Source organism: Mus pahari, chromosome 17, assembly GCF_900095145.1.
Source record: "Mus pahari chromosome 17, PAHARI_EIJ_v1.1, whole genome shotgun sequence".
Lineage (NCBI taxonomy): Eukaryota > Metazoa > Chordata > Mammalia > Rodentia > Muridae > Mus > Mus pahari.
In genome coordinates this window covers 60,863,348-60,875,047 of record NC_034606.1, presented here as the reverse complement: position 1 = coordinate 60,875,047, position 11,700 = coordinate 60,863,348, and positions in this window count along the sequence as shown.

Sequence of the window (11,700 nt, the reverse complement as noted above, 5' to 3'; positions counted from 1 at the left end):
TGGAGGCAAATCTCTGTGAGTTCAAGGCCAGCTTGCTGTAGAGAGTGAGTTCCAGGCCATTCATAGCTATAGAGTAAGACCCTCTCTCAAAAGGCAAACATTTGATGTTGCTTTGTGGTATTTATTTTTCTTTCCATGCCGAATGTTGCACGGAGGACTGTGCCATGCAAGCACATACTTTCTCTTCGAGCTACATCCGGAGCCTCAGTAAGGGCTTTTATCCTTCGCTGTCTGTTCTTACTGAAGCTATAAATGTGATTCTATTATCTGGTGCTAAACGGTGACCCTTCCAGTTTTCAGAAATTAGAAACGGTCTTTTCTCTAAAATTATTGACATATCAATTTCTAGATATTCATGTAAAACATCGATTAATTTCCTGGTTAAATTCTGTGCCTGGGCCTAGCAGACTGACGTTAAATCGATGTTTCTGCTGTCTTTGAACTGGGCCATCTCAGTACAGAACAGAACCGCACGGTTCAACAGGAGGTAAGAATTATTAGGGTTGTTACAATTAGTTGTGACCTTCAGCTTATTCTTTGTCTCACTGCTTTGAATAAACTATGAGCTAGGATGCAATCTAGGCTAAGCACATAATGAAGACATCAATTTACTGGGGTTTCTGTATCCTGTGTGAGTTGATAGGTATTGGCCATGCTCCATTTGAGGCTCTAAAAGGGCACAGAAATGAATGGCTCACATTCTACGTCTTCACCTCACTGAGAACCTTCTCTTGTTTTCTAATGTTTGCTTTCCTTTTCCTTTCACTAATTATATTATGATTTTGTTTGAGATTCATCAATAAAGTTTCAAAAATGATTTTTAATCATTATGGCAGGCCTTTTGTCTACTCAAATGGCCTAAGAGGGACACATTTTGATATTACAAGTACCTGGGACCTTTTTCTACAGCTCACGGCTTGTATGAGACTGTAGATACTGTGTTCTGGCCAGAATGCAGTGTGTCCCTGAATCTTATGAAATGCTGTGATTAGCATTATGCTATCTGTAAGCTACAGGCTTGAAAATCAACTGTGTATAATTTTTAGTAAAGCTGATTTTACCAAGAATAGTATTACTAAGATACATATATATATGTATGTGAATAATATATATTATTGATTATATTTATTATGTATCATATCAATAAATATAACAATATATAATATAGTATAATAATATAATATAAGGTACATATAAACCTTTAAAAAGTTTATATATTTTATATATTATTCATTTTATAAATTATATGTATATATTATGTAAATATATATTTAAAAGTGTACATATACTTTAAGAAGGTACATATTCATATATATATATGCACAAACATGGGACATTTATAGAATATGAGTTAAAAAACAAAGCTAATTTTACTTTTAGGATGTTGTTCAGTTTAGAATCATCTTAGGAACAGAATTTTCCTCTCAATAAAGTTTCCACACTTCATTAAAAAGCTAATGACATTTCTCTTTAGGCCAGTTTTAGAATTCATGTAATTATGCTCCCAAAATACATTTTGTTAAACCTCAAGTCTTACTTGGAGGGTTAGAATATAAAGGAGGACTTATTTGCTAGATCCCCTGGCCAGCTATTTACTGTTGACCTATATGTCATTCAGTTATCCTAGAATGAATCAAGGTACATTCATTCGAGAGGAAAGATTACAGGCTACAGTCAAATATACAAACATATAATCGCAGTGTTGACTGATGATTTCTATACGGATCTATAAGTCACTTTAGTGAAAGGAACAGAGACTACCTGATGGACAGACAAAAGTAGGCGTGTCTTCAGATTGGCTGGCCCTGAAGGGCAAGTCAAGTCTATTCAGAAGATCCCCTGAACTCGAAGGAAAAAGAATTCCATTTTCTTAGGAAGGACGAGAGAGCTTATAGACAGTTGAAAGATAATAGTCATTGTGGGAAAATCTAATTGAAACATGATCCTAAGGAAAAGTTCTTACATCAGTGCTTCTCAACCTGGGGGTCACATGACCCTCTCACAGGGCTCGCCTAAGACCAGGGGAAATACCGGACATATTATGGTTCATACCAGGAGTAAAATTACAGTTATAAAGTAGCAACGAAAACAGTTTTATGGTGTGTGTGTGTGTGTGTGGGGGTACCACCACCACATGAAGTATATATTGATGGGTCGTGGTCTTAGGAAGGTTGAGAACCACTGCTGTAGATGCCGAATGTGGAAAAATTTTGATTTGGATGCAACTTGCATTTTAATTATGCTAAGAGAGAGCTGTTTGTCTTCTCGAGTGATCACGTGGGATCACGGTTTGTAGCACAGGCCAGGTGCTAAAGTTGGTGGCATCTCAATGCTGATGCAAGGAGTCAGAAAAAGGTTCAGAATTATTGTCTGATTGGTGGTTCACAGCCACTGAGGCTGTATAAGGCGAAAGTGAAAGGACAAATTCAGCATGGGATATAGTCTGTAGACGCTTACCAGAGGAAATCTGCGCAGCCGCATTGACTGGCGGTTGGATAAATGGATCCAGAGGTGAGAAAAGGGATGTGGGCCAGGAACAGAAACAAGGAGAGTTATGGGTAGAGACAGAGCCAAAGACTTAGGATGCTGGGGAGAGTGTGCGCTAGGAAACCAAGCGGTCCCAGCCTGTACTCTGCGGGCCACAGGGGCTTGATACGGATAAGATGACACAATCTTAATCCTCCCCTCTCTTTCCAGCCTACATAGCTCCGTGTTCCGTGTCTGTGGTTTTAGTAATTTACATTCCACCCGCAGTTTAATGAAGACAATCATGTTGCTTCCTTCAAGTAAGTGTGCTACGAGGGCCTTAATTAGAGGCAGAGTCTGAGCTACAGGCATAACTCAGGACATCATTAACACTGACAAGCTTCTCCATACATATTTGTTTACAGTGTGAATAGGAGCGTTACTAGTCGTCATGGGGCTCCAGACCAAAGACTCTCCTGTTGTCTGCATCCGTCACTCTTACGTGTGTCTCCAATGGGGACAACATAGCACCCCTTAAGGGCAAATTCTGGTCCTTGAGGAGCGAAAAAGACCCCAGATTCTAACCTTGTGATGTTCATAGCTTAGCCCTCTCTGGAGAAGGAGTACTTTTATTTCTTGGTACTTAATTTTCTACACTGGGGAGAATTTAATTTAAAATGCAAAATTCTCCTTATCAGCCAATAATGGGAAGAAAAATTAAAAACTGAGATTCATTATCCTAGAAATATTAAAATCACTTTGTAACTGGAGGTTAAAACATAAAACATTGCAAAAAAAGAGATAAAACATTGTGTGCTTCTTATGAGGAATCTGGATTTAAGTCTCTGTGTGTGTGTGTGTGTGTGTGTGTGTGTGTGTGTAATATAAAAGCAGACAAGGGTTCTTTGGGGGATGGAGACCAATGAGAAAAAACAGGAAGGACTGGGGAGGGTAGCAGCGAGCAAATATGAAAGCACAATTATTGATGTGCATACAAATATGGACTTATGCTGAAATCCATCCTTTTCATGTAACTAAAAACATGAATAAAATAACTTACAGAAGAAATTATGTTTAGCTTTTCTCCTTATGGTGTCTGTGCTACTTAGTTTTTTTTTAATATTTAATTTTATTTTATGTGCATTTGTGTAAAGGTGTCATATCCCTTGCAACCAGAGTCACAAACAGTTGTAAGCTGCCATGTGGGTGCTGGGAACAGAACCTGTGTCCTTTGGAAGGGCTCTTAATCATTGAACCATCTTTCCAGCCTCACGTGCTATTTAATTTTTAACAACTTGACACAAGTTATATCACCTAGGAAGAGTGGTCCCCCCGTTCTTTTTTCCTCAACCCCCCCCCCCCCCAGCCAGAAGAGTGGCCCTTAACTGAAGAATTACCTCAATCAGACTGGCCTGTGCAACATATCTGTGGAGTTTTTTCTTGATTGCTAATTGGAGGATCCAGCCCACCCTGGGTGTTACTATCCCTAAGCAGATGAACTTGTGCTGTGTAAGGTTTGACTGAACAGTGAGCCGGGCAGTAAGCAGATTTTCTCCATGCTTCTGTCCCTGTCTGAGTTCCTGCCCTTGCAACAGTTGATTGTTAGCAGGGAGAGTAAGATAAAACAAGGCTTTTCCTCCCTTGCCTGATTTTGGTTATGGTGTTTATCACAGCAACTAGGACATAGCTTTGTGTGTGTGTGTGTGTGTGTGTGTGTGTATGTGTGTGTGTGTACACTCTCAAGTTCATTCAACAAAAAGAACAAAACAGAAATCTAACCTAAATCTAACATGACAGGTTTTTCCCATCTATTTAATGTAGGCTATATAGAAAATGTGGGACTCTAACTACATAATTATTCTGCAAGAAGATTTATGTGGGGCATTGACTAATAGTTTTCTATTTGATCTTCAAAAGATCTGATTTTTTTCTTTTGGCTTTTAGTTCACATATTTAATAATTAGATATGTTTAAATCATTTGGTCACTGGACACTTAAATAGACTGGACCTAGTAACTAAACCTTTGATGTGATGGTATAAGAATCAGTCACAGGTCTAAAGATACTGTATGAAAATGGAGACAGCAGCTGTACATCTTATATGTAAAAAGGATCCAGGGGAAGGTTGTGAACCACATTGTGAGAGCCTATTGTGAGTATGTTCCTAGCAAGGTGAGCCACAGCCAGATCCCACCATTGGCTGATGCTGTGGATGCTGCTGCTGCTGCTGGCAATTGCCATGGGTTACGTGATGGTGTTGCCGCCAATGGCAGTACCACCATCCTGTGTACATGCCGACAAGACACTGTGCAACGGTGCCACTCTGGCTGTGATGGGCCTTTGGATCTTCGTTGGGTACTCCATTTTGTGTCAAAGTGTAAACAGTATTCCCTGCCGGGGTCCAGGGAATATTCATCCCTGGCTTCCATATTGAAGCACAAACTTTGCTCCTTGCTTACCCAGAGATTTCCCCTAAGTTGAATGAGGTTTGTATATTGAGAAGCCAGTATCAATAGGCTAACATTTGAACAATGCTTTGCAGCTTGCAGTGTCGTGATACATTTACATGCCTGCATACTTCCTATATTATAGAGAATAAATTTCCCTCTTTGAGACAGGAAAACTAAAGTGCTCAACATTGATTGGCTAACCCAAGGCTGGTAAATGATAAGACTAACCTATTTAAGGTGCCTATCATGTGTAAAGCCTAGATACATTCACGTACAATTTCTTAGTCAAGCAGTTGCTTAGTTAAACCTCACAGTATAGAGGTTGCCATTACTCCTCAAATTAGTCAATAGAGGGATTTATCCCGGTTTTCTAAGCAAAAGCCTATTCTCACCTTATATCTCCGCTCAGTCTGCCTTCCCTCTTGCTCCCGATTCATCACTTCTATACCAGCTGCTACTGTGATGCACTTGCATCTCAAAGGTACTCTTGAATAAACCCATGTTTGAAAGCCTTCCCACACATTTGGACTTCATTCCGAAGCATAGCTACTCTCTGCTTTTCAAAGCTATTTTCCAGAGATGTGAACACTTGCAGGCTGCCCTGGGCTTCATCGCCTTGCGTTTTCTCGATTGGATCCTTGTCAGTTTATACCATGTTTTGTCTTCTTCCTTTGGTTGTCTCCTTACCTGTATTTGTTGTGGATGGGCCTGGCTGTTCTTGTGAACCAATCACCTAATGAATAAAGAAGCCAATCACTGGGCAAGTAGGTGGGACTTCCGGGTTGGAGGGAGGAAGAGAGGAAGCAGGAGAGAGAGAGCTGTTTTTGGAATGGGGACAGCAAAGGGGTAAGATATAGTTGCTAGAGTTTCCCAGTATCATGGTGGATCCAGGTTTTAATAAGGTTTACAAGATTAGGTTTTAGTTGTTGTGCCCAGAGATTGAGTTACTGTTGTTTCTGAACTATGTTTGTGTTGTATTTTCTTTCACAGTAGCAGCTTCTCTGGGTTCAAGAGAGAAAGGTTTGGCAGCAAAGCGTGAGTTTGCCAGATGTGCACCACAAAGGCTGTGGGGGATTTGAAGCATGGGACTGGCATGGTAGTGACCTGCCAGAGGGAACTTAGGGGAGCTGGGTGGAAAGATTTTGGAGTTCTGAGTCAAGAGTCTCTATGAGATTAAAGCGGGTTGGCCATTGCCCGCTAGTACATGACTGTCCAGGCCGCTGGGGCAGAGGCACAAGAGTGGGAACAAGCCGGTTCTCTGTTTTAAATATTTCCTGCAATATGTACTATCTTCTTCCTCTCTTTTAGAAGTTATCTGATAAACTTTGAATTAATATGCATGTGGATATGTATGCAACTATTATAAAAGGCCATAATGAAAATGCTCTTTTAAAAAGAAAGTTTATTTTATTTTAAATTATGTGTATGTGTGTATGGATAGATGCATGCGGGTACCTGGAAGCTACAACAGGACATTGGATGCCCTGGAACTAGATTTACAAGCAGTCTTTGACTCCCGGATGTGGGTGCTGGGAATTCAACTCCAGTCTTGTCAAAAGTAGCAAGAGCTGCTGTGCCGTTTCTCTAGCCCCTTCTGCGAACATGCTTGAGCAGTATCTGTTCTAGTCCATGTTCTGGTAGCACGGATACATGAACCGGCCTTCAGACCTGTGCTCTGGTTGCCTTTCTGAGCACAGAGCTGAGCGGGTAGAGCGGCTTTTGCTATGGCCATTCTCTCACCACCTTTACCAAGAAGTCCTGGGCCTCCAGGCAAAGGAGCAGCCATAGGAAAGGCTAGAGAGGTAAGCTCTATGGATTTGACCTTGGTTTTTAAACTTTCAGATGCCAAACCTGGAGCCTGTCTAAGCTGCTGGTTCAATACACAATCTCTATAGGAAGATGTAAGCGCGCTTTCCGTCCGTCAGTCCGTCGGCTTCCCATCTGCACCGTGTGTCGTGTGTATGTAACAACAACAATGTCGAGAACGTCTGCTCAACGTGTAGTCGAGATAGCCATTTACAGCGAGGAGTCACAGCAATGCACTAACGTTATATAGGATGCGGCAACCAATAGGGAAAAGTTATCAGAGCAAGATGGGAAAATGCCAGGCTGTACTTAGAGCCATCAGGTTCCTCTCTTAGTTGCTCAGCAAGTCGACCTGGCAGGAACTAGACCTTCAGTTGCTGTTGTTAGCACTGAAGCCAAGGGTGTGGGATGAATCATAGAATATGGAAAAGATTTGGGGGCAGGGGAATCTGCATTAAAATTGTGTCTTTAGGTAAAGATATGCATTTTTATATAAACAGGAAAATCTCACAAATTTTTTTTTTGTTTTTTTTTTTGTTTTTTTTTTAAAAAAACAACTTTCTAACAGCACTATAACTTGAGATTTAGACTTTGCAAATATAGGGCAATATCACATACATTCACACCACGGAAATAAAATTATACATGAATAATATTTTTTCACAGACTTGCTCTCTCAACTTTGAAACTTCCTTTTCACAACATCACTAAACATGCAAATGGGACTTGTTTATGATTAGTATAAGGAAGGGTGCTAACTTTAAAACCCTAATCTTGGATCTTGATTTATATAACTTAAGAGACTCGGAAGTTTTGTCCTATAAGTTAGAATGTGTCACAGATGTGGTATGACTATGTTAGGCAGTGTCCTAAACGGCAACTATTTTTAACTATTCTAAAAATATTTTTATAGATCTAATATCTATATTTTACCACCTGGCTGTAACCTTAAGGCTGTGTGTATTACTAGGTGTTTAGTTAGGACGTAAAGTCCTTCACTGGCATGTAAATACAGAGAACGGCGACTTTTAATGAGAATGAAACATTAGGAGTTGAGTTCTTCTAGACACATGAATGGAATCAGGTGTCCAGGGGAAAGTATAGGAATGTCTATATACATCATCATATATATATCTGTGCATATATTACCATTGCTCTTTAGATGTTACTGATTCTCAACCTGGATGTTGAACAACCCTTCCACAGGGGTCATCTAAGATGCAGGTATTTATATTATGATTTGTAACAGTAACAAAATTGCAGTTATGAAGTAGAAATGAAGATCATTTCTCTGGCATGGTCATCACAGCATGAGATGCTGTATGAAAGGGTCGCATCACTAGGAAGGTTGAGGACTGCTGTGTTAGCCATTTTAAGCTCCATAAGTGTGGACTGGGGGTCTCCTTTGTTCCTTTTGTCCCCAGCACCTGACAATGAATCCTTAGCTTACAGAGGGGATGGATGAGTAGTGGCTTGCTTTGGCTTTGATTCATTGATTGTTTTTTTTTTTTAATTAAAGTTTTTTTTTCCTGTTGCTTAAGACACAGAGAAATGTGTTTCTGTGCCATGTCTATACATGCATTATTATGTTCTCTTTACCCATTTTGCTCATCCGTGTCCCACAAGTAGTCCCCGTTCTGCCTGTTTTCATGACGTGTATGCTCTATACCGTCTCCTCATTCCTTTACCCTCCCTAGACCTCTTCCTACTCCCTCACCCTCCCTAGACCTCATCCTCCCCTCCCATAGTCCTCAGTTCTCACAACGCACACGCCCGTTCATTCAATCTGCATAGGAGAGAAAATGTGCACTCGTTCCTGAGCACACTGTATTAATAATCCTCAGTCCCACCCATGTCCCTGTAAATGTCACAATTTCATTTTTATTTCTAGTCAAGCAAAGTTCCGTTGTACACACGTACTGTGTTTCCTTTATCTGTCTGCTGATGGACGTCGAAGCTGCTTCTATGTCCTAGCGGCTGTGAACACTGCAGCTTAAGTAAGCGTGGATGAACAAGTATCTCTGCGGTGTGTTCGATTAAAGTCCCGTGGGTGTATTATACCCAGACCTCGTTATACCCAGGAGTGGTAGCAGATGGACTTTTAGTTTTAAGGAATTGTCATATATACGTCCACAATGACTCCACCAGTTTACAGTCTCTTAATCATTTGGTGTTCTTCTGAGAACTCTCCAATTCATTAGCCCATTTATCAGAGTATTTGATTTTTTGTTCTGGCATTCAATTTTTGCTGGTCTTTAAAATATATATTTTAGATATTAATCTCCTATGTGCTGTATGACTAGTTGTCTAAGACCTTTTTACCCACTCCTTAGGCTGATTTCTCACTTGGAGGATCAGTACCTTTGGTGTGCAGAAGATTATATATAATATACATATATTATATATGTGTATATAATATATATAATGTGATTTATTGAATTTGAATTCCATTATTGATAAAAAGTCCAGCAGTTTTTGTTTTAATTTTAAAAACCTCCTTCAGAAACAATACATACTTGAAAAAGAAGTGCTTAAAATACTTTAGATATTAACAATCCTTACCAAGGATTTCAGGTACTTTGGATAGAGCAAGATAAAATTTTTTTTGTTGTGCCAATTTGAGCTTCCTTAATCAGACATAAAGCAATGTCTAGGGTACATTTTGTTGTATTAGTGTAAGACAACATTATTGAAAACTTTTTAAAATTATTTTATACTTCATCTTCTATAAATCAAATTGACTGTTCTAGTCAGCATGGCTACACTGTTGTAACTTTCTTTTCCTTTTATTGAAAGTAGTTTTTTTTTTCCCCTCACACGATATATCCTGATTATGTTTCCCCTCTGTCTACTTCTTCCTGTTCCTCCCTTCCTCCCTATCCCATCCCTTTCTGTCTCTCATTAGAAAATAAAAAGGCGTTCTAAGGGATGATAATAAAACATTGTGTGTGTGTGTGTGTGTGTGTGTGTGTATACATATATGATAAAACAACTATCATATTGGAGTTGGACAAGGCAAACAGAAGGAAAAGAGCCCAAGAGATGGCACGAGAATCAGAGACCAACAGGCTCCACAATCAGTAATCCCATAAAAACATTAAATTGGAAGCCATAGTATACAATGCAAAGGGTCCGCTGCAGAGCCATGCAGACCCATGCAGAACCGTGCAGACCTGTGCAGAGCCGTGCGGACCCGTGCAGACCCATGCATGCTGCTTCAGCCTCTGTGTGTTCATATGAGCGTTGATCATGTTGACTTAGACAGCCTTGTCTTCCCGGTGTCCTCCATCCCCTCTGCTTCTTATAGTCTTCCTGCCTCCTCTTCTGAGGGGTTCCCTGAGCCCTGAGGGGAGGTATTTGATGGAGACCTCCCATTTAGGGCTGGATGTTCCCAGGCCTCTCACCCCTGTAACATCTGGCTGTGTGGTTCTGTGTTTGTTCCCATCTGTTGCTGGAGGAAGCTTCTCTGATGATAGCTAAGCCAATATCATGATGGTTTTTATTACTAAAGCTTGAAATGGTGGAATAGTGACTCTTCCAGCAGTTGTTTTATTATTATTATTATTATTATTATTATTATTATTATTATTGTTATTATTTAGGATGGTCTATTGATTTCAGCCCTGAGTTTGATTGCTGCTTACCCATCTACTCCTTTTAAGTGTGCTTTCTTCTTTTTTTCTAGAGCTTTTAGATGCTCCGTTCAGTTGCTAGTATGGGATCTCTCTACAGCCTTTTTGTTTTCCGTGTTGTTTTTTGTGTAGGCGCTTAGTATATGAACTCACCCGTGAGAACCTCTTTCCTTGTCTCCCGTGAGTGTGGGTGTGCTGTTCATTTGCTTTCCTCTCATTGTACAAGATCTTTACTTTCTTTCTTAATTTCTGCCTTCACCCATTTCTTTTCATCAGTAGAGAGTTGTTCCATTTCCATGAGTTGGTAAATTTTCTGTTGCTTCTATTGTTGACATCCGGCTTCCATTTGTGGTGGTCTGATGGATGGCAGGGAAATTTTCAAGAGATCTTGTATCTGTTGAGACTTGCCTTGTATTCGAGTATGTAGTTAGTTTTGGAGAAAGTTCCATGAGGTGCTGAGAAGAAGGTATTTGGGCAAAATGTTCTGTAAATATGTTAGATCGCCTGATTTATAATGTCTGCTAGCTTTAGCACTGCTGTGTTTAGTTTTTGTCTAGATGACCTGTCTGTTAGCAAGGGTTAGGTGTTAAAGTCTTCCACTATTGGTGTGTGAGGGTCAGTCTGTGATGTAAGCTATAGTAGTGTTTCTTTCACAAACTTTGGTGCCCTTGTGTTTGGGGTATAGATGTTAAGAATTAAAATGTCTTCTTGGTGGATCTTTCCTTTGGTGAGTGATACTGTCCTTCCCCATCTCTCTTCATTAGTTTTGGTTTGAAGTCTATTTGTTAGATATTAAAATGGCTACACCAACTTGCTTTTGGGTCCCTTTGCTTGGAATATCTTTTTTATAACATTTTACCTTAAGTTATATCTGGTCTTATCTTTTGTTGGATATATGCAACATATAAGCTGCTTCTATGTCCTATGTCCTATGACCTTCTTTGTTCCTTGGCTTCTGTTCCGTTTCTGGTTTTTGAGAGATGGTGGTGGCTCTGTTTTGCCTTGTGGGAAATTATTCTGGGGCTCTAACACGTGTGACTTCTGGGGGTTCCAGGTCCATTGTGTTTCTGCCATCTGACTACTTAGGAGTGGGGATGGGTGGAGAGGTTGCAGGGCTCACAGGAGAGAGGAAAGGGTATGTACTGGCTTGCTTTGTGTCAACTTGACACAGCTGGAGTTATCACAGAGAAAGGAGCTTTAGTTGGGGAAATACCCCCATGAGATCCAGCTGTAAGGCATTTTCTCAATTAGTGATCAAGGGGGAGAGGCCCCTTATGGGTGGGACCATCTCTGGGCTGGTAGTCTTGGATTCTATAAGAAAGCAGGCTGAGCAAGCCAGGGGAAGC